Here is a 24,390-nt window from a genome sequence, read left to right as displayed (position 1 = left end):
ATTGCTGGGCATTTAGGTCACAATGTAGAAGATAGTAGATATACAGGATGACCAGGTATAGAGTTGTGATGTACCGTATGAGGATACAGGGGACAACACTGGCTTTACATAGGAATGAAGCTAAGTAAGTAGGAGTTGTTCTTCCTAGTAGGGATTGTTTTTTAGTTGTTTTTCCTTCAGTAATGGTTTGGATGAATGTAATTCTTTAAATACCTGCTTGTTTGCAGAAATTATAACAAACAATATAGCAATAATGATGCATGCTCAACATAGAACAAAATGTCAAATTAAAATGCATGAGATTATCCTTGATGTAAACTAATTATTACAAATAAAGGAAACCATAGGACCTATGTTTCTTTAAGTCTGGCTTACTTCACTTAATATGATTTTTTCCAAGATCTTCCATTTCCTTACGAATGAAGTGATATCTTTCTTTCTAATATAAACATAGTATTCCATGTGTGTGTATCTGTGTGTGTGTCCCATTTTCTTGATCCATTCATCTACGGAGGGCCATCTGGGTTGATTCCTTATCTTATCTCTGGTGAATACTACTGTGATAAAGATAATTGTTCTGGTAGCTTTAGTGTGGCCTTGTTTTGGGTCTCCTAGTTAAATGCCCAGAAGTGGGATTACTGGGTAATAGGGGAGCATTATTGTGTACATCAAGTATAATCTTTGTAGATGAGCAGAATAGCTCAATAAGTAAGTACATATCAGCATATAAGGTGATTCCATGTGAAATGAACTACAAGACATGTTCTTTGTTGGTGTTCTTAATGTTCTAGGTGAATTCTTTTTATCCTTTGTGTTTTCCCACCTATGCATTATCCCCTGTAGTCACTGTATTTTGATTTTGATACCCTGGGTATTGTAAATATGTTGATATGAACTATGGAATGGTAAGGGAAAAAACAAAATGGTGAGACAAAGGACAGAGGGGGAACCTATGCAACAGTGGTATTCACAAGACAATATGTTAGAAATAATCTTGGGGGTGTTGGGAGTGAAGAGGGAGAAAAATTGGAGAAGGGATAACAAGTTTGAAAAGAAATGAGTTCATTAACTTACTTTTATAGCTAAAGCCCCACTGTACATTACCTTGACAATAAAATATAAATATAAATAAAATAAAATATATGAAAGCAGCAACACAGGAGATGGGAGAGGGGAAATACTGTATGTAGTAGAGTAGAGTAGAACAGTTTGGAGAGCAGTAATTTTATATTAACATAGCAAGTAATAAACTAGCATACAGATTTTCAGCCTCATGTCAGTCACTAAAAAGGAAAACAGAATGCAAAATCAGCAAACCCATAGAGATAAAATAGAATACTAAGCAAGGTGAAGAGATGACTTGGACCAAGAATAACAAATGACACAATTAGGAAACAAATAACAAACTGGTAAGTTTAAAAAATATTACCCATAATTCTATTAAATGTTGTTTACATCACAATTAGTTAGAACTATAATTCAAATCACAGTTTAATAGTATATCATATTAATAGTAAGTTACTTACTATTGATTTCTTAATATTGAATGTTTAATATAAAATTTTAACAAAAGAATAATGTGAAACTAACTTTAATAATATATTTCATGAATTGTAAATTTGAGAAGCTTTAGAATTTAAACAAATAATATATCATTATTGTTTCATTTCTGTGAATTAATGTAATAATTCAAAGTGTATTCTACACCTAGCACTCATTTAACATCAAATAATAAATTATTTCTCATAATAATTTATTGCACATAATAACTCTTGGTATTAGGTAGAAGGGTTGTGGAAAATTCACACCACACAATACACGAGGGTATGACTCCTCTCAACTAGCTTAAATTGTGGAAATTTTATTTTTACATACATGTTAAATTCCTGTCTAGATGGTATCTATATAAATATATATAATTATATACATGAGGAATATTTCAGATGATACTTAAAAGTCATATTCATTAAATAAATTTTTATTATTTTGTACAAAATAAATATTTATAGACAGACTGAATTTATGAGTAGATGATGGTGTATGAGTGCCAGATTATATGTATTGAGGCTTATTTTATATTCCTGACATTGTTTCTATAATTGGATTTAATTTTCCATAATGGGTTAAATGTATTATATTGGATATATGAAAGTAAACTGTATATTTATTCCATTAATACTTTGCCACTTGTCTAATTCCAATATAATTTATCCATGTGTTTGAAGTAATGAGAATAACAACAAATATAAGCAAGATAAATCAGTCTGAAGTAGACAAGTATTTTCACCTTTGTTTTGATAGTTGGTCCTCTTTTACACTACAGAATATGCTTGTGAAAATATGCTCCAGGCTGGCCACAACTGTAGAATATTATGGTTTGATCTATCATAAGAGAAAGAAGGAAGGGCAAACTTCCTTCCAAAAGTCTGCGCTCAGGGATGTGATCTGCTTTATGGTAGTGACTTGGAAATGAACATTTTTTTACAGTAAGCCTTGAAAAACCATCTGATAGACCATTTCTGTAAGTGGATTATTACAGAGGATTATTGATGTCTTTGCAAGGAGGCCAGATTGCTTCATTTTGAGAGAATTAAAATAGGAATTTAGTTAGGCCAAGGGATGACTGGGGCCCAGAGAAGCTACTACATTGAATAGTAATCCTAGACCTTTAAAACAACACACACACTCACACACACACACACACACACACACACACACACACACACACACACAAATCAACCAAACAAAAAAACCTCCAGTTAGCACAGCCAGTGAGGGCTGCTATAACAGCCTACATGAAGGCAGGCAAAAAAAAGAAGGTGAGAGCCATTTAGCTGATAACTAACATATTTTTGATGAGGCAGACTGAAATGAGACTCCAGAGAGAGAGAGAGTCAGAAAGACTGATCAGAGAGAACTAAAATTGGTCACACAAAGATTGGAAAGTAGAATTCCTTGTAGAACAAATAAATCATAGAAAGCTTATGCATGTAAAAACAAGACAGAAATCAACTCCAAATGGATCAAAGACCTCAGAGTCAAAGAAGACACTCTGAAAACATTACAGGATGGAATAGGAGAAACCCTAGGTCTCCTAGGCACAGGCCAAAATTTTCATAATAGAGACCCGGAAACAAAACAAATCAAAGAAAGGTTGGACAAATGGGATTACATGAAGTTGCAGAGATTCTGCATGGCAAAGGACATAGCTAGCAAGTTCAATAGAAAGCCCACGGATTGGGAGAAGATCTTCACTAGCCATACAACGGACAAGGGTCTCATATCTAAAATATACTTGGAACTAAAAATATTAATTCCCCAAACAACAAATCTTCAAAGAAACAACTGCCCAATAAATAAGTGGGCTAAAGACTTAAAGAGAAACTTCTCTGAAGAAGAAAGAAGGATGGCCAATAGACACACGAAGAAATGCTCAGCCTCCCTAGCCCTAAAAGAAATGCAAATCAAAACAACATTAAGATACCACCTCACCCCAGTTAGAATGGCAAAAATCAAGAATTCTAATAACAACAGATCCTGGAGGGGATGTGTACAGAAGGGAACATTACTTCATTGTGGGTGGGAGTGTAAACTTGTTCAACCACTTTGAAAAGTAGTATGGAGGTTCCTCAAAAGACTCCACATAGAGCTCCCCTATGGCCCATTAATCCCACTTTGGGGCATTTACCCAAATGTTTACAAACAAGACCACACTAAAGCGACCAACACAACTATGTTTATTGCAGCATTATTTACCATAGCTAAGATCTGGAACCAACCTAGATTCCCCTCAGTAGATGAATGGATCAAGAAAATGTGGTATATATACACAATGTAATTCTGTGCCTCTATCAGAAAGAATGACATTGCCCCATTTGTTAGGAAATGGAAAGGCTTGGAAAAATTATATTAAGGGAATTAAGCCAAGCCCAAAGAAACATAGGTCCCATGGTTTCCCTTATTTGCAGTATCTAGTATATGTCTGAGTCAAGCAGAAAAGGTCAGATAAGGTTATGTTAGGAAAATGAACCCTAAGATATGTATTCAAATTTTTTTTCTGTCATGCCTTTGGTTCTAACACATTTATAAGATTATTTCTTTGTTGCTTTGTATGTCTCTCCCCCACAGTATAACCCCTGCTTTCACTGTATTGGATGTCGGTATAATTTGTGGAGGGGAAGGGGAAAAACAAGTCGTTTCAATAAGGATACAGGTGGATCCGTTGCAACAATGAGATGTACAAATTGTCATGTCAAAAACGAACTTTACAACTTTGGGGGGGGGTATTGGGGGGGGGGTGAGGCTGGGAAGGGATTGGAAGGGGAAACAAAGGAGGAGGCTACAATGCTTGATAAGAAATATACTCATTATCTTTCCCATGTAATTGTAACTCCTCTGTACAGTATTTTCACAATAAAAAATATAAATTAAAAAACAAAAACAAGACAGAAGACCAAATTCCAGAAATGCGTATTTTCTTAGAGGTCATCTTAATCAATTATCAATAGAAATCTTTGAATTCTTAAATATTTGACCACATGTGGGAGATGGTTGAAGAGACAGAAAATGTCACCACTCTGTTAGGAGTTCCAATATCACAATATGAATTAATCAAGCACAAATTTGTAAGAAAAAGGGAAAACAATTATTCCAACTGAGGGATTCGTTTGTTTTGCTGTAACAGTTCTTGATTTAGGTGCTAGCAATTACCATTCAATTGATCCAGTCCCACAGCTGAGTTGATATTGACTGCAGTATTCCCACATGAAGGAAAAGAAGAAATTTACAAAAGTCTGATGAATTGAGTTGAAAGTGTTGTAATAGGGATATCTGAGATTTAGACACAGATGAAGAGGTGGATTTTCTTTTCTAAAAATCTCCCATTTTTAGTCTGGTGCCAGTGGCTCACAGCTGTAATCCTAGCTGCTGAGGAAGTTGAGATCTGAGGATGGTGGTTCAAAGCCAGCCTGGGCAGGAACATCCCTGAGACTCTTATCTCTTTTAACCACCAGAAAACCAGAAGTAGCACTGTTGCTCGAGAGGTAGAGCACTCAACTTGAGTTGAATAGCTGAGGGACAGTGCCCAAGCCCAGGTTTCAAGCCACTCGACCACAACTACAAAAATCCTCCCTTTCTTGGACTGCCTACATTTTATCCTAACATTCAACAAATAAGCCATTTTATCACCCACTACCTTTAAGTCCTAACCTAGATACTGAAAATAAAATGATTTGGTATCTTTTGTCAAAAGATTCATATTTGAGGAAACAAATACCATTAGTAGTAACTTTTTTTCCAGTCCTTGAACTCTGGGCCTGGGCCCTGAACATGGGTATGCTGGTAGCTTTCATGTGAGCTTGTTGTTATTTTTTGGATTACTGCCGTTGAGGGAATTACTGCATCTTAAGGGAGATCTACATTTAGTCTTTTCGGGAAATTCCATACTGCATTCCAGAGTGGTTGAACAAGTTTAATTTCCACCAACAGTGTAATAGAGTTCCCAATTGGCTACATCCATGCCAGCATTTGCTATTGTTTGTTTTCTTGATAATGGCCATTCTAACTGGGATGAGGTAGAATCTGTCTTGTTTACTTGTAGAATTGTGGGCACCTTCTAGCTATCATAAATGAATGAATCCATGAAACCTATATTGTTCTGAGTCTGCATTCCTTTCTCTTTTCTTTTAGTATAATTTTTTCAAGCCTTTCAGTTTCTTTAATACTGGTGAAAAGTCATCCTTTCTCATGGGGGAGTGGAATTCCAGTGTGTGTGTGTGTGTGTGTGTGTGTGTGTGTGTGTGTGTGTATGATGACTATAGGCCCATGAGTTTATTTGTAAGCCTTCTGTTTTATGTGTAATTTTGTAATTCCATATTAAATTTTGGTTACTTTCTCTAATGCATTGAAATATATTGTTGGGATTTTCATGTGTATGGCATTGGCAATTATTTGGGGACAATATTGCATTTTTCTCCATGTTAACTCTTCCAACCTGGAGCATTGAAAGACTTTCCATTTCCTTGAATCTCCTTCAATTTACCTTTTTATATTTTTAAAATTTTCACAGTAGAGGCCCTTCATATTTTTAGGTAAATTAATTAATTCCTTGTTTTGTTGTTATTGCTGTTGTTTTGTTTAGATTTGATTTGATTTTGAGACTAATACATATGAGGTTGTTTTTTTGGATTTCAGCCTGGATCTTCCCATTGTTGGTAACACAGAAATAATACTGATTCTTGTGGTTTTTATACCCTGCTACATTACTGAAAGTTAGCATCACCTTTACTAACTTGAGGGAGGAAGCTATAGGGTCCATTAAATACAGGATCATTACATATGAGAAAAGGGATAGTTTTACTTCCCCTATTTGGATCTCCTTTATGTTTTTCTCTTGCCTATTGTTCTTGCTAGAAAGTCCACAAGCATTTTAAAGAGTAGTAGAGAGAGTGGACATCCTTGTCTCATTCCTGATTTTAATGTCTTCATGCTTCCACCATTTGGTAAATGCTAATTATCTCTGTCACATACATACTGAGGAATGTTCCATGTATTCCTAGTTTCTCAGACCTTTTAATCATAAAGGGCTATTGGAGGTTCTTAAAAGCTATTTCTACATCCATATAGACGATTATGTATTTCTTGTCTTGCTTCTGCTGATGCTTTGTATTATGTTTATTGACAAGTATATTGAATCCAATTTTATCCTAGGATGAATCCTATTTGATCGTACCATATGATTTTTTTTTGTTAATTGCTGAAATTGTTAGGTGAGAATTTTATTAAAAAGCATCAATGCTTACCAAAGAGTTGGGTTAATAGTTCTCTTTCTTTGGTGAGTCCCTATGTGATTTGGGGAAGAGTCTAATTCTAGCTTTAAAGAATGTGTTTGATAATTCCATTTTCAGTTCTATTCCATTGAAGAGATAGGTTTGAGTATTGTAAGTTCTTTTCAGGCCTTAATTTCATGGTAAATTAATTCAGTCCTAGATTTTTCTGGAATGGATAGTGGTTTATTGCATTTCATTTTCATTACTTCTTAGGTGTAACTACTTGGTTCAGATTGTGTATAGGAAAACATCAATTTCTCCAGGATTCTCCAGGCGATTGGCATAAGGTTTTCAAAGTACTCTCTTATAACGTTCTCAATTTTGCTTATATCTTTTGTGTTGTCTTATTTTTACCTCTAATTTTCTCTCTTTGGGTGAGTTCTCTTATTGTTTTTGGTGGGATTTTATATTATGAAGGTGATATATAGAGAGATGGGTTACATTTACATAAGTAATGAGTATATTTTTAAAAGTGCTATCCCTCCCTCAGTTTTTCCTGCTTCCCCCAACCCTGACATCCCCCTCCCCCAAAGTAGTGAAGTTCATTTCTAACATAATGTCTACTGTATATCACTGGTGCTTTGGTTGATCTTTGTCCCACCATTTCTGTGATTTCCCTTCCCTTCCCCAAATCAGATTAACATGTATAAGACAAAGGGTTGAGAAAACAAAAACAGTTACTACAGAGAGTAAACCAAAGGGTGAAAACTAAATAGAAATAAGTAAAAAGAGTGAACTATACAATCATCTTTTATCCATTTTTTGGAGCTCCTTTCGATAAGCATCATTTTTATATGGTGATATTCATATTGCTATTGAGCTATTGTAAATAGCCTAGACATATTCTAGTTTTTCCAAATGAGTGAAAACCTGTAGCCTATGATTCTTTGGGTCTGGCTTGCTTGACTTATTATGTTTTCCAAGTAGTTCCATTTCCTTACAAATGGGGCAATGTCATTCATTCTGATGAATAGTGTTTTGTTGTGAATATATACGACATTTTCTTGATCCATCATTGCTGGGTCATGGGGAGCTCTATTGAGGAACCTCTATATTTCTTTACAGAATATTTGAACAAATTTACATTTCCATCAGTAGTGTAATAATGTTCCTTTTTGGCCACATCCCCACAAGCCCAGTATGTTATTATTAGTTTTCTTCATAATGGTCATTCTAACTGGGGTGAAGTAAATTCTCAATGTTGCTTTGTTTTGCATTTCTTTTATGGCTAGATGTTGCATATTTCTTCATGTGTCTATTGGCCATGCATATTTCTTCTTCAGAGAAGTCTCTCTTTAAATCTTTAGCCCACTTATTAAGAGGGTTGTTGGTTCTTTGAGAATTTGTTTTTTTGGGGGGTTAACTTTTGGGGCTCTAAATATATTTGAGATATGAGGCCATTGTGTGTTGTAGAGAAAGTAAAGATCTCACAATCTGCTGGCTTTTTATCTATATACCTATATAAGTTCTCTTCTTAGTCAGATTTGGTAAGGGTCTCTCAAGTCTGTTAATTTATTTAAAAAACCAACCCTGATTTTTTGATTCTTTCCATGTTTTATTTTGTCTTTATTTAGTTATTTCTGATTTTTTTTTATTTGTTTCTGTGTACTGCTTTGTGTCTGAGTTTGTTCCTGTTTTCAAGGAGCTTGAGGTGCATAATTAAAATATTCAATTGAGATTTCCCCAGTGGCTTGATGGACATCCTCAGAGCTCTGTATTTTCCTTGAAATACTGCAAATACCAGAGGAGCTGGTAATTTGTGTGTTCATTTTTGTTAAATTCCAGAAACTTTCAGATTTCTTTTTTTGGGGGGGGCGGGGAGTCCGGTTGTGGGGCCTGACCTCTGAGCCTGGGTGCTGTCCCTCAGCTCTTCAGCTCAAGGCTGGCACTCTACCACTTGAGCCACAGTGCCACTCCCGGTTTTTTTCTTTGTGCTTAGGTGGTGCTGAGGAATCGAACTCAGGGCCTCATGCATGCAAGGCAAGCACTCTAACACTAAGCCACCTTCTCAGCCCCTCAGATTTCTTTTCTAATACCTTCAGTGTCCCATTGTTCATTCAGCAACATGTTGTTCAGTCTTCATGGGTTTGACAATTTTTTATTTGCTTTAGCCATTTAATTCTAAGTTTGTTCTCTTATGATCTGACAAGATATGGGAATTCAATTAATTTTTCTTTGGACAGAATATCCGTGTGACATAGGATGTGTTCTATTTTGGAAAATCTTCCATGAGCTGCTGTGAAGAATGTATATTCTGACGCTGAATGTATATTCTATACATGTCTGTTAGGACTAGGTGGTCAATGTAGTTATTGAGGTCTGCAGTTTCTTGGTTGAGTTTTTCCTTGGATGACAATGATTTGTTGAGATGTGTTTTTAGGTTAAGTAATATTTGGTTGATGAAGTGGTATGCTCCAGGATTCAGGGTTTTGATATTTAGACTCTACGTATCCTACTAATGTAGAGCTGCCATTATCAGTATGTAATGTCTCTTCTAACTAATTTTAATTTGAATTCTATTTTATCTTATGTTAGTAATTCTACCTCAGCCTGTTTAGGGTATCCTCTGCTAGAATTCTGTAATATGTTTCCTATCCATTTTGTTTCCTGCTCTTCTCCTTGATACCTATCTCCCCCATGTTTTTTTTTTTTTTTTTTAAATTTTATTTTATTTTATTTGAGAACATACTGTACAGAGGGGTTACAATTACATGGGCAGGATAATGCATACATTTCTTACCAAGCATTGCAGCCTCCTCCTTTGTTTACCCTTCACCTCCCTTCCCAGCCTCCCCCCTCCCTCCCACCCAATCATACCCCCCCACCCCCCCCACCGACATTGTAAAGCTGGTTTTGACATGACATTTTGTACTTCTCATTGTTGCAACAGGTCCACCTGAATCCTTAAACGACTTGTTTGTCCCCATCTCCTCCACATGTTATACTGACATCAAATATAGTGAAAGCGGGGGTTACACTGTGGGGGAGGGACATACAAAGCAACAAAGAAATAATCTTATAAATGCGTTAGAAACACATGCATGAAAGAAACAAAAACATTAAAATACATATTTGAGGTTTCGTTTTCCTAACATCACATTATCTGACTTTTTCCGCTTGACTCATACCTATACTAGATATTGCAAATAAGGGAAACCATGGGACCTACGTTTCTTTGGGCCTGGCTTACTTCACTTAATATAATTTTTTCCAAGCCTTTCCATTTCCTAACAAATTGGGAAATGTCATTCTTTCTGATGGAGGCATAGAATTCCATTGTGTATATATACCACATCTTCTTGATCCATTCATCTACTGAGGGGCATCTGGGTTGGTTCCATGTCTTAGCTATGGTAAATAATGCTGCAATAAACATAGTTGTGCTGGTAGCTTTAGTGTGGCCTTGTTTGTGATCATTTGGGTAAATGCCCAAAAGTGGGATTGCTGGGTCATTGGGGAGCTCTATGTGGAGTCTTTTGAGGGACCTCCATACTGCTTTCCAAAGTGGTTGAACAAGTTTACATTCCCACCAACAATGAAGTAAGGTTCCTTTCTGTCCACATCCCCTCCAGCATCTGTTGTTGTTAGAGTTCTTGATTTTTGCCGTTCTAACTGGAGTGAGGTGATATCTCAATGTTGTTTTGATTTGCATTTCTTTTATGGCTAGGGATGTTGAACATTTCTTCATGTGTCTATTGGCCATCCTTCTTTCTTCTTCAGAGAAGCTTCTCTTTAAGTCTTTCGCGCACTTACTTATTGGGCAGATGTTTCTTTGAGGATTTGTTGTTGGGTGGTTTAATTTTTTGAGTTCCAAGTATATTTTAGATATGAGACCCTTGTCCGTTGTATGGCTAGTAAAGATCTTCTCCCAGTCCGTGGGCTTTCTATTGATCTTGCTAGCTATGTCATTTGCCCTGCAGAAGCTCTGCAACCTTATACAATCCCATTTGTCCAGCCTTTCTTTGATTTGTTGTGTTTCCGGGTCTCTATTCAGAAAATTTCGGCCTGAGCCAAGGAGACCCAGGGTTTCTCCTATTCCATCCTGTAATGTTTTCAGAGTGTCTGCTTTGAGTTCAAGGTCTTTGATCCATTTGGAGTTGATTCTGGTGCAGGGTGATATATAAGGATCTAGCTTTAGTTTTCTACATGTAGTTAACCAGTTTTGCCAGCACCATTTACTGAAGAGGCTGTCTGTCTTCCATTCTATTGTTTTAGCTCCCTTATCGAAGATTAGATGGCTATAGGTCTGTAGGTTCATTTCTGGGTTTTCAATTCTATTCCATTGGTCCTGTGGTCTGTTCTTATGCCAATACCAAGCTGTTTTGATTACTATGGCTTTATAGTAGAGTTTGAAATTTGGTATTGATATTCCTCCAGCCGTGTTCTTTCCGTTGAGGAGCGTTTTTGCTATTCGGGGTCTTTTATTGTTCCATATGAATTTTTGGATTGCCTCTTCTATTTCCTTGAAGAATGAGGGTGGAATTTTGATAGGTATTGCGTTGAATTTGTAGATAGCCTTGGGAAGTATTGCCATTTTCACGATGTTAATCTTTCCAATCCAGGAGCATGGGAGGTTTTGCCATTTTTTAAGTTCTGTGTTGATTTCCTTTTTCAAGATTTTAAAGTTTTCATCATAGAGGTCCTTCACTTCTTTAGTTAAGTTAATTCCTAGGTATTTTATTTTTTGTGGGGCTATTACAAATGGAGTTGCTTTCCTAACTTCAGCCACACTTTTCTCATTGTTGGCATACAGAAAAGCCATTGATTTTTGCTCCCCCATGTTTTATCTTCTAACTGAATCTTGAAGTTCCTGCAACATCGTTTCTTATTTCTTTGATTGGTTCTAAATGATTATCTCTTCTTTCCTTTTAGACCTATTCAGTCTTTGATGCTTGAGATTATCTTCTATGTAACCTATTCTCTGTGGAGAGTTTCTTCATAGATTTTTATTTATCTGTCTTCAAAACGGTCACTTTATATGGCTTTTATCTTTATTAAGGTTTTGTTTTTGGGCTTGTGTGGACTTTCTTTACATCTTTTCTTTGAATAGGGGGGTTGGGAGTTGGTCTTTTAACTGTGTCTTCTCTCATATGTTTTAACTAGACATCTATTTTTTTCCTAGGACTCCCTTGCCTTCTCAGAATTTACTTATCTTTCTCTTTGTAGTCTCCCTGAATTATTTTGCTAATATTTGGTTGGTCTCATCTTGTTCACAAATTTCCTTGTAGAGGTTTTGTATCTTTTCGGTAATCACATTTTTCAGCACTATTTGTAATGTATTTTGAAAACTACCTTCTATGTCCTTGATTGCCTGTTGTAATGCCTGCTTATTTACTGTGTGAATTACACTACCTTGACATCACTTTTTTTTGTATTTTTCTGATTGGTTCTGTACATTTGAAGGATGTCGTGGCTTTCATTTAGAGCATCTATGATCTTAATATTTGACTCTCTATGTTCTTGGTTGATTTGCCAGGTGTTGGTATAGACTTCTCTTATGATTTTCTGGAATTAAGTTTTTGTCTAGCCCATTAAGTGTAGGAGGAGAGATCAGTTGTGGTGAGATGTTGTCATGTTAATACTTGTGGTTCCAATGACAGTTTGAGCTGTCCAGTGGTAAGGTGAAGTGTGTCTGTGTTTGGATGTGGCTGTCTCTGTCCCTGATTTTTTTCTCATGTGGCCCTTTTATTTCCACCTGCAGCTCTGCTTTTGAACATGTTCCCCCACCACAGTCACAGCAGTCACCTGACTAGCTGGGTAACTTTTCATAGATTTGTGTTTTTTTGTGATGATAATATAAAATCTTTTTATGTATTGTGGATCTATATATAATTATAGCTGACTTGCTTTGACCTTCTAGAAGTGGAGTACCTGCTAGGACTCTAAATCTCTGTTTCATTAGATAGAGCTAGGGTAATTTTCTGTTGTTTCTCTGCCATTATTTTTCCACTTCCTCAGGTTCATTTTTTATTGTGGAGTTTTTCACCTAATTTTGGGTATGCGATGGTTGTACCAGGTTATTTTCTTTTTTTCTGTTTGTGTTACTTTGAAATAGTGATTTCAGCCTTGTATGAAGAGACAGTAATAATATGAATTGTAAGTTATTACATCGAATGAAAGGGAGCAGACATTTTAACCTATTTGCTATAAATGCATTAATATTAAGCAAAGCTAATAAAAATGATTACTTCTTTACTCTTCAGAGGATGAGTATAGTACTCTTGGATATCTTGTAGGAAAAGAAATTGGACTCATTACAACTGATGCCTTACATTGAAATTACAGGCTAAACTTTCTTTCTTTTCATTTCTTTCATAATAGTATTACAATATCATAATACCTGAATGTTGATTTGTTTTCGTCTGCTATTGTCAATTCCATTCTTCATCCATTAGGAATCCAGGTCTTTGAATGACCAGTTCTTTAAAATACCTATATTGCTTATATTATTTTTTGAATCTCAGTAAAATAAATATGAATTTATGTCTGAGTCTCATCTTTACCTACATTCATGTGAAATGTATGCAGTCTCAAGCAAGGAAACTGACTATTTTACTCTTTTCTGTTATTTAATCTAATCAATAAATCTTTTCTCTTCAGCAATATGTTCTCACCTTTTAGTGTTGATTTTTTCTTTTTTCTTTTTTTTCTGTTTGTTCTCACCTTTTATATTGCTCCAGTGAACATGATGTATTTCCAGTACTTTTATAGAAATACATTTAAAGTTTTGAACATGGAGACAAGCCCCCTCCATTATTTCTTTAAAGTAAAGCCTTTGAGACTCTTTTAGATATAAAAATTAAAAAGTTCAATGCTCAGGTTTATACATGAATACTCTAATGGTTCAGTCAATTAGACACAACAACTACAATACCACAATAAGTCTTAAAGGCACCAAAATATTATTGTTCATGAATTAGAAAATGACTAGTCAAAACAAAGTTTATATTATATTTGAAAGCTAAAAAATGAAAATTACACTCAGATTTACTGTCAATATCCTATTTCCAAGAATACATTTTTCAGCAATCCGGGAAACAAAAAAATAAGGGTTTGTCACAGAATGAAAGATGTAAAAACAGACTGTATTTGCTTAAGATGATAAGTATATGCAAATCATTTTATTTTTTTCAAAGATACTATAAAATTTCATAAGAGGATTTGTGATCAGAAGTGATAGGTAAGCAAAGTAACTGGAAATCTGTATATGGAAATTTTGCTTTCAATAGAGGATGACAAGTTTCACTAAATGAACCTATAGAAGATGATTTTGTATCTGCAACACACATCCAGTATTCTACACTGTAGACATATTCTGATTCTCTTCCCTCAGTTCCTGTTCAATATTCTTCTACTTTCATGTTGGAGATTCATTGTTCCAAGTTCTCTTTGTCAAAAATATTTTTATATATCCTTTAAATGTAAAGGAGTGTTTGGCTTGGGACCCTATTTACGCTTGGTATTTGTTTACCTTTAATGTTTGCCATTTATCATCCCAGGCTCTCCTTTTGACCATATCAGCTAAGAAATCTGTAATTATTCTGACTATGTATCTTTTTTATATAATCAGTCTTTTCTGATGAGAGCTTTAATGATCCTCTAATGGATTATAATGTGGTGGTGGGTTGTTCTGTTCTGGTATACTCCGTTTGGTGTTCTAAAGGCTTCTCTTCTCTGAATGAGCTTATCTCTTTGGATGTTTGACATTTTCTCTGCTAGAATTCTGTAATATGTTTCCCATCCACTTTGTTTCCTGCTCTTCTCCTTCTTGATACCTGTTTCCCCAAGTTTGATCTTCTAACTGTCTTGAACTTCCAGCAAGATCGTTTCTTATTTCTTGGTTTGGTTCTAAATGATTATCTCCTCTTTCCTATTAGACCTATTCTGTCTTTGAGACCTGAGATTATCTTCTATGTCATCTATTCGCTGTGGAGACTTTCTACTTTCTTTTTGATTTCCCTGTTTTCTCATTGCTCATATTTTAGGGCTTCTCTCTTTATTAAAACTTTGTTTTATGTTTTGTGTGGACTTTCTTTACATCTTTTCTTTGGGTAAGAGTGTTAGGGGATTTTTTTTAGCTGTGTCTTTTTTCATATCTTTTAACTAGGCATCGTTTTTTTTTCCCTTATACTCCTTTGACTTCTCAGAAATTATTTATCTTTCTGTTTGTAGACTCCATGAATTATTTTGCTAATCTTTGGTTGGTCTCATCTTGTTCACAAATTTCCTTGTAGATGTTTTGTATCTTTTCGTTAATCACATTTTTTAGCAGTATTTGAAATATAATTTGGAAAGTATCTTCTAGGTCCTTGATTGCCTGTTGTAAGGCCTGCTTATTTAGTGTGTGAATTATATTATCTTGACATCCATTTTTTAAATTTCTGATTGGTTCTGTCCACTTGAAGGATGTCTTGGCTTTCATTTGGGAGATCTATGATCTTAAAAGGTTACTATCTATGTTCTTGTTGATTTGCCAGGTTTTGGTTTGGTCTTCTATTTTCCTTTGTTTTTCTGGAATTAGGTTTTTGTAGACAGCAGTTGTGGTGAGATGTTGTCATGTTAATAAATACTTGTGGTTCTTGCTGGGAAGGTGGTTCAGTGGTAGAGCGCTTGCCTTGCATGCCTGAGGCCCTGGGTTTGATTCCTCAGCACCACATAAACAAAAAGAAAAAAGCCGGAAGTGGTAGAGCGCTAGCCTTGAGCTGAAGAGCTGAGCGACAGCACCCAGGCCCAGAGTTCATGCCCCTCGACGGGACACAAAAAAAAAAATAAATGTGGTTCCAATGACAGTTTGAACTGTCCAGTGGTAAGGTGAATTATGTATGTGTTTGGATGTGGCTGTCACTGTTCCTGCTTTTTTCCCATGTGGCCCTTTTATTTCCACACTGCATCTCTGCTTTTGAACATGTTGCCTAGCACAGTCACAGTAGTCACATGAATGGCTGGGTAATTTTCATAAATAGCTGTTTTCTTGTGAAGACAGTATAAAAAACTTCTTTTGAATTGCATATCTATATATAATTATAGCTGGCTTGGTTTGATCCACTAGAAGTAGACTTTGTATAGGATTCTAAATCTCTGTTTCATTAGATAGAGCTAGGGTAATTTTCTGTTTTTATTCTGCCATTGTTTTTCCACTTCCTCAGGTTCAGTTTTTATTGTGGAGTTTTTCACCTAATTTAGGGTATGTGATGGTTGTACAAGGTTATTTTCTTTTTTCTGCTTGTGTTACTATAAAATAGTGATTTCAGGCTTGTATGAAGAGACAGTAATAATATGAAATGTATGTTATTACATCAAATGAAACGGAGCAGACATTTTAACCTATTTGCTACAATTAAATTAATATTAAGCAAAGCTAATGAAAATAATTACTTCTTTACTCTTCAGAGGCTGAATATAGTACTCTTGGATATCTTGTAGGAAAAGACTTTAAACTCATTACAATTGATGCCTTACATTGAAATTACAGGCTAAACTTTCTCCTTCAGCAGGCAAAAGCTTCATTTCTTTCATTTCTTTATTATAATATCATAATACCTGCATGTTGATTTGTTTTCCTCTGCTATTTTCAATTCTATTCTTCATCCATTAGGTATGTAGGGCTTTGAATCACCAATTTCTTAAAATACCTATGTAGCTTATATTGTGATTTAACTCTCAGTAATATAAATATGAATTTATCTCTGAGTCTCATCTTGAGCTATATTAATATGAAATTTATGCAGTCTCAAGCAAGAAATGTGACTATTTTACTCTTTTCTATTTTTTAATAAATAAATCTTTTCTCTTTTGGAATATGTTCGCATCTTTTATATTTCTCCAGTGAACATCATTACTTTTATAATAATAAATATAAAGTTTAGACATGAAGACAACCCCCCCTCCATTATCAGTTTAAAGTAAATCTTTGGGGACTCTTTTATATATAAAATTTTAAAAGTTCAATGCTCAGGTTTATACATGAATAATCTAATGCTTCAGTCAATTAGGCAAAAGAACTACCATACCACATTAACTCTCAATTTACTTAAAGCCACCAAAATAGTGTGCATGAACATCACTCATTTTTCGAAAGTGACTGGTCAAAACATAGTTTATATTATATTGGAAAGATAAAAAATCAAAATTACACCCAGATTTTCTGTCAGTAAAAAAAAGAAATGTATTAAATGTTAATTAAAGATGAACTTATTTCAGGTTCTAGGAAAAAAGGAAAAGCTGGGATAATAGAAGTACAATGTATTTCATAATATCAGAATAACTGTAGTAATCCACTTACAGAAATGGTCTATCAAGATGGCTTTTCAAGGTTGACTGTGAAAAATGTTCATTTCCAAGTCACCACCATAAAGCAGATCACATCCCTGGGGGCAAACTTTTGGAAGGAAGGCTCCCCTTCCTTCCTTCTCTTTTGATAAATCAAACCATAATATTTCTACAGTTGTGACCAGCCTGGAACACATTTTCCCAAGAATATTCTGTAGTGTAAAGAGGACCAAACTATCAAAACAAAGGTGAAAATTCTTTTCTACTACAGAATGACTTATCTGGCTTATATTTTTTGTTATTTTCATTACTTCAAACACATGGATTATTTATATTGGGATTAGGCAAGTGTCAAAGTATTAATGGAATAAACATTCAGTTTACTTTCATATATCCAATATAATACAATTAACCCCTTATGGAAAATTAACTCCAACTGTAGAAACAATGTCAGGAATATAAAATAAGCCTCAATACATATAATCTGGCACATATAAACCAGCATCTACTCAGAAATTCAGTCGCTCTATAAATATTTATTTGGTACAAAATAATAAATATTTAATTAATGAATATGACTTTTGTCATCTGAAATACTCCTCGTGACAATAATTGTGTATAATTGTATAGATGTCACCTACACAGGAATTTAACATGCATTTAGAAATCAATTTTCCACAATTTAAGCTAGATGAGAGGAGTAATATCCTCGTGTATTGTGTGGTGTGAATTTTACCACAGTGCTGAACCCTTCCACCTAATACCAAGAGTCATGTGCAATAATTTATTTCATGTTAAGATGAGTGCTAAGTGTAGAATACAATTTGAATTATTACATTAATTCACAGAAATGAAACAATAATGATATGTTATTTGTTTAGATTCTAATGCTATTCAATTTTACAATTCATGAAATATATTATTAAAATTAGTTTCACTTTCTTCTTTTCTATAGCTGGCTATTTAAACATTACATATTACATATTAAACATTCAATATTAAGAAATAAAAAATGAGTAACTTATTATTAAAATGATATATTATTAAATTGTGATTTAAATTACAGTGCTAACAAATTGTGTTGAAAACAACATTTAATAGAATTATGGGTAATATTTTTTAAACTCAGCGGCTTGTTATTTGTTTCCTAATTGTGTCATTTGTTATTACTGGCCGAAGTCATCTCTTCACGTCTGTTAGTTTTCTATTTCATCTCTATTGGTTTGCTGATTGTGCATTTTGTTTTCCCTTTTTAATGGCTGACATGAGGCTGAAAATCTGTATGCTAGGTTATTACTTCTTATGTAAAAGTAAATTACTGATCTCCACAGCTGTTGCCCCCACTCATATCTCCTGTATTGCTGCTCACATATATTTTATTTTATTTTTTATTTAAATTGTATTGTCAAGATAAAGTACAGGGGAGGTTAGTTACATAAGTAAGGAAATGAATTCATTTCTTTTATAACTTGTTACCCCTTCTCCAATTTTTCTCCCTCCATCCCAATGCCCCCCCCCCAAGATTATTTCCAACATTTTGTTTTGTGAGTATCACAGTTGTTTAGGTTACCCATTTGTCCTTTGTCTCCCCATTTTGTTTTTTCTATTTCCTTTCCCAAGTTCAGATCAACATAATTACAATACCCAGGGCATCAAAATCCAATACAGTGACTTCAGGCGATAAACCATAGATGGGGAAAACACAAATAAAACAAAAATAAACCAAATCCCATAGTACATTAAGAACAACAACAAAGAACATGTATTGGAGTTTATTTCACTTGGAATCACCTTATAGTGTCATATGTACATAGCTTTGAGCTAATCTGCTCATCTACTATGGTTATCCTCGATGTACACAATAATGCTCCCCTATTACCCAGTAATCTCACTTCTGGGCATTTAACAACGTGACCACAAACAAGGCTACACTAAAGCTACCAGCACAATTATGTTTATTACAGTAGTATTTACCCTAGCTAAGATATGGAATCAACTCAGATGGCCCTCAGTACCTGAATGGATCAAGAAAATGACACACACACACACACACACACACACACACACACACACACACACAACAGAGAGATATACATACATGCACTACTATGCTTCCAGGGCTGGGGAAGTGGCTCAGTGGTAGAGCACTTGCCTTGCATTCCTGTGTGCCTGGATTCGATTCCTCTGCACCACATAAGCAAAAAGAAAAAAAGCCGGAAGTGACGCTGTGGCTCAAGTGGTAGAGTGCTAACCTTGAGCTGAAGAGCTGAGGGAAAGCGCCCAGGCCCAGAGTTCAGGCTCCACGACTGGACACACACACACACACACACACACACACACACACACACACACACACACACACACACACACACACATACACACACAAAATCCTATGTTTCCATCAGAAAGAAAGCTACCATCTCATTTTTGAGGAAATGGAAGATCTTGGAAATAAATCATATTAAGTGAAGTAAGCCAGACTTAAAGAAACATAGGTCCCATGGTTTCTTTTATTTGTAATAATTAGTTTACATCAAGGATAATCTCATGTAGTTTAATTTGACATTTTGTTCTATGTTGAGCATGCAACATTATTGCTATATTGTTTGTTATTATTTCTACAAATAGGCAGGAATATTTAAAGAATTACGTTCATCTTATCCATTACTGAAGGAAGAACAAATAAAAGAGCAACCCCTACTCGCAAAAACAACTCGTACTAATTTAGCTTCATTCCTATGTAAGGCCAGTGTTGTCCCCTGTATCCTCATGTTGTACATTACGACTCTATACCGGTTCAACCAGTATATCTACTATCTTCTACATTGTGACCTAAATGCCACAGTAATTCCAATTTATTTTACTTTTTAAAAAATTTCTCTCTTAATGTTTGAGGTTGGTGTGTGTGTGTGTGTGTGTGTGTGTGTGTGTGTGTGTGTGTGTGTGTGTGTGTTTACAAAGATCAGAGTACATTATTTTTCTTCATTTAGAATACATCTTTCAGGTCATTGTAAGTTGTGGCTAATGGCATAAGTATCTTGCTATTTTAAGAATGAAACAGAGAAAGATATTTGTGCATGTATCACGGTTGCTTTATTAGTCTGTAGTTGAACACTGAACTTCGATTTATATATTGGCTGTTGTTGTGAATGATGTGAATAACAATGAACTACAGATATATTTGAGTTACCCAGAGAGAAATAATCACATGATTGGTGGGGCAGATGATATTTTAACTTTGGAGTTCTATAGAAAACTGCATATTACTTTCTGCAAGGAGAACACTAATCTGTATTTTGAAGAAGAGTGTAGAAAAATCTCCTTTTCTCCACACTCTCACCAACATTATTACCTTTGTTAAAGGTAATAAAGTGCCGGTTTTTGCTATGTGCAGTACCCCAGACTGGCCTTAGACTTATCCAACCTCCTAAATGCTTGGAATTAAAATCTTTTGCCACCACACCTGATTCCTTTGATCTTTTTGATAAAAGTTATAGTAGTTATGAAGTAGTATCATAGTAATTTTGAATTACATTTCTCTAATGACTTCTGCTCACAAAACATTAAGCCAGCATAGGAGTTGTATTAAACAACTTTGTAAACTTACTGGCGATTTTTCAGGGCTTTAAGAAGAATATGTCTATTCAGAACTTTTGCCCATTTTTAAACTAGTTTCTTGTTAATCTCATCTTTAATCTCTCTATACAAAATCAATAATTAATTCAGAGTAGTAGAAAGGAAAAATATTAAGCAACTCCTATCATTTTCAATTATCAATAGCATGATATTTCTTAATCATTTTCTGTTGACGCTTGAGACTATATAACTCAATTTAGTCAGACTTTTTACAAGGCTGTATGTGTTTTATTTATTTTACATTGATTGTTCTTTCCAAAGCCTGTGTGTCTAATTTCCCTTGGTTTCTTTCAGTCTCAATTAGTTGAGTTGTCAAATGAAGAATAAATGGAAGGAAGCAAACAAAAAAATAATATAGTTCATCTCATCTGATGATACCTCTACAAGAATGAGGAAAGAGTTGATCCAAGGACCTATGATAGGACATCAAAAAGAGAATTCATTTTTCTAGGTCTTTCTTATCTTTGTGACGTAATTTAAATAATGTAAAACACAATTTACTACTAAGATACTTTTATGTTTTATCAGTTTTGCACATTTTCATATGGACTTCACCTCAGTCTACAACATTCCTTCATCATTCTGTCCCTGATATTTTTACACACACAAGACATAAGATAACCAGTTTGATTTACAGCATGAGAAGTTATCCACCTGGCTTCCTTGGAAGCAGAGCATGGTCAATAGATAACATTACTTCTGATTGCTCACTACATGTAATGGTTTCTGTAATACTTATCACATTCGTTTTCATATTTTAAAAACTTCTGGCTAAACTCAAACTCATTCATAGACGTTTGTGTTAAGTATTTCACAAGTTTTATTTCCCTTAATTCTTAAGATAACATTTTCTATAAAGCTAATGTTATTACCATTTTAGTGTTTGGAAAAATTGTAATTAAAGGCAGTAAGTGCATGGCTCAAACACACACTTTGAGCAAAGAAATGAGTCAAAGTTTCCAAAAGTCTTTCAGCAATACACAAAAGGTAGGTAAAATCTCTCCATTCTCTTACACTCTCAATTCAATATTCATATTTCCAAGAAATAATAGCATAGCAATTATTGCCCATGGTGATAGTTTGCTGTTACATTTGGTCTTCAACACAGATTGTGTTGGTGACATTGGGTTATCATGCACAGAGCTGAGCTTATAAGAGAAAAATTTCTTCAGTCCCATAGTTCCTGTTTCCTTTTTAAAAAGTACTAAAACTTTTAAATATTTTCACTTATTGTGTTAAGAATCCAAAAAAACGAAAAAAATTTGCATATAATCACTCCAAAATGCTTTAAAAATAAATGATAAAACAGGACCCCGTGAAGTAAACTTTCTTCTACTTTTAAAATTATTCTAAAAGACTTGCGCTGGTTGGTCACATCTGTAAACCTAACTATTCTCCATATCAACACTGAAGCTAGAGATCTGTGGATAACAGTTGGAAACCAATGAGGGAAAAATAAATTCATAGGATTATTTTTCAAAAATTTCAATGAATTAGAAACAGGCCAGGAATGGAGATGTAGCTCATATAGTAGCTCACCAATCTAGAGAGGAAAGGCCTAGCAAGACTTTGAAGCACTGATTTCAAACTCTGAGCACACCAACATACATGCAATTGGATGAGAACACACGCTCTTGCACACACACACACACATTCAAAATACCTTCATATTAGTGTTTTGCATTAATTTCTTTGTTAACAATATTATATGAGTAAAATAAAGGAAATAAACTCTTCCATCTCAGAACATGTTATATGTTTTCTATTGTAAAATTCTGTACACAGGGGTCACATTTACATGAGCAAGGTAATGAGTACATTTCCTAACATGCATTGTTACCTCCTCCTTTATGTTCCCCTACCATCCCTTCCCTCCCACCTCTACAAGCACACTCCCCTCCCTAAGTACACTTCCCCTGCCTAAATTGTAAAGTTCATTTTTCATCATAGTGTCTTGTGCATCTCATTGTTATAATGGGTCAACCTGTATCCCTATTTAAGCATCTTGTTTTTTTTTCCTTTCCCTCCCCAAATTAGAGGAACGTATATACAAGATGTGGGCGCACCAACTTCAAATACAGTGTAAACGGGTTATAGCATGGGGGAGGAACATATAAAGAAACAAAAAAAACACATCACCTGTTATAAGTACGTTAGAATCAATAACAAGCAAGAGAAAAACACACGTGTGTTCCTATCTTGGGTTTGATTTGCCTAATCTGGTCATATGTGCAAAGCTTTTAACCTTTTCTGCTTATCTCAGACATAAAATAGTTATTAAAAATTAAGGAAAACATAGGGCCTATGTTTCTTTGGATCTGGCTTACATCACTTAATATTTTTTTCCAAGTCTTTCCATTTTCTAACAAATTGGGCGATGCCATTCTTTCTGAGGGAGGCATAGAATTCCATTGGTATAAATACCACATTTTCTTGATCCATTCATCTACTGAGGGGCATCTGGGTTGGTTTCAGATCTTAGCGATGGTAAATAATGCTGCAGTAAACATAGTTGTGCTGGTAGCTTTAGTGTGGTCTTGTTTGTGATCATCTGGGTAAATGCACAAAAGTGGGATTCCTGGGTCATAGGGGAGGTCTATGTGGAGTCTTTTGAGGAACCTCCATAGTACTTTCCAAAGGGTTGAATAAGTTTACACTCCCACCAAGAATGCAGTACAGTTCTCTTGTGGCTACATCCCCTCCAGCATCTGTTGTTGTAAAAGTATGGAATGGTTCAGGAATTTGCCTGTCATCCTTTCTCAGGGGCCATTCTAATCTTCTCTGTATTGTTCCAATGTTAGAGTGCTTGATGCTGAATTGAGCATAGAACATTTTTTATATATAAAGTATAATTTATTTTCTTAAACTAGACAATTCAACAAAAAGTAAGCTCAAAATAATTGCCATGAAATTTTAGAACCATGTACTTCTTACATAAGCACACATTTAAGAATAAAGACTGACATGTCAAAAACAAAATAATTCCAGATATTTGTTGTTCAAGAGATGTGTAAGAGGAGGAATTCAATTATTTTATATAAGGCACCTGTCATAATGAACACTGAGGCAAGTGTTAAGGTTTTTTTTTTAAAGTTTTAATGTTTTAAACATATTTAATTTTGGGAATTTGCTTATATATGCCAAAACTAGGACTGTTTGGCAGGACATAAATTTTTTTTGGGGTGGGAGTCTGCGAGTGGGGCCTGAACTCTGGGACTGGGCTCTGTCCCTCAGCTCTTCAGCTCAAAGCTACTGCTCTACCACTTGAACCAACGTGCCAGTTCCAACTTTTTTCTTTTTGCTTATGTGGTGCTGAGGAATCGAACCCAGGGCTTCATGCATGCAAGGCAAGCACTCTACCACTGAGCCACCTACCCAGCCCCAGGTCATAAAACTTTTTGATAAAGTATTTAAGATTTATGGCAGCAGACATATGCTACTAAGTATGTACATTTCAGAGTTTATAGAAATTTTACTAATGAGAAGTTGCAAAGTCTTTGTGTAAAGGAGCAGAATAAAGAGTTAAGACTTTTAACTACATAGTTTCTATTAAAAATATAGGGCTTCCTTATTTTAGATGTTAGTGAGGAACAAATGATGATATAAGCCATATACAAATGATGAGATGAGCCATAAATAGTAATCTTAATGGGTAACT

General features: G+C 34.9%; 1 non-coding gene across 1 annotated transcript; it reads right to left on the bottom strand.

The window, feature by feature from the left end:
* Positions 1-23,450: 23,450 nt before the first annotated feature.
* On the bottom strand, positions 23,451-23,553 carry LOC122126310. The gene has a single exon (XR_006150892.1). It is a non-coding gene; the product is annotated as a U6 spliceosomal RNA (small nuclear RNA).
* Positions 23,554-24,390: the final 837 nt, after the last annotated feature.

This window comes from Dipodomys spectabilis, unplaced genomic scaffold, assembly GCF_019054845.1.
Source record: "Dipodomys spectabilis isolate Male_0828 unplaced genomic scaffold, ASM1905484v1 ptg000274l, whole genome shotgun sequence".
In the NCBI taxonomy this organism is placed as follows: Eukaryota; Metazoa; Chordata; class Mammalia; order Rodentia; family Heteromyidae; genus Dipodomys; species Dipodomys spectabilis.
The sequence above is the reverse complement of the archived record's forward strand: the minus strand, read 5'-3'. Positions and strand labels throughout refer to the sequence as shown.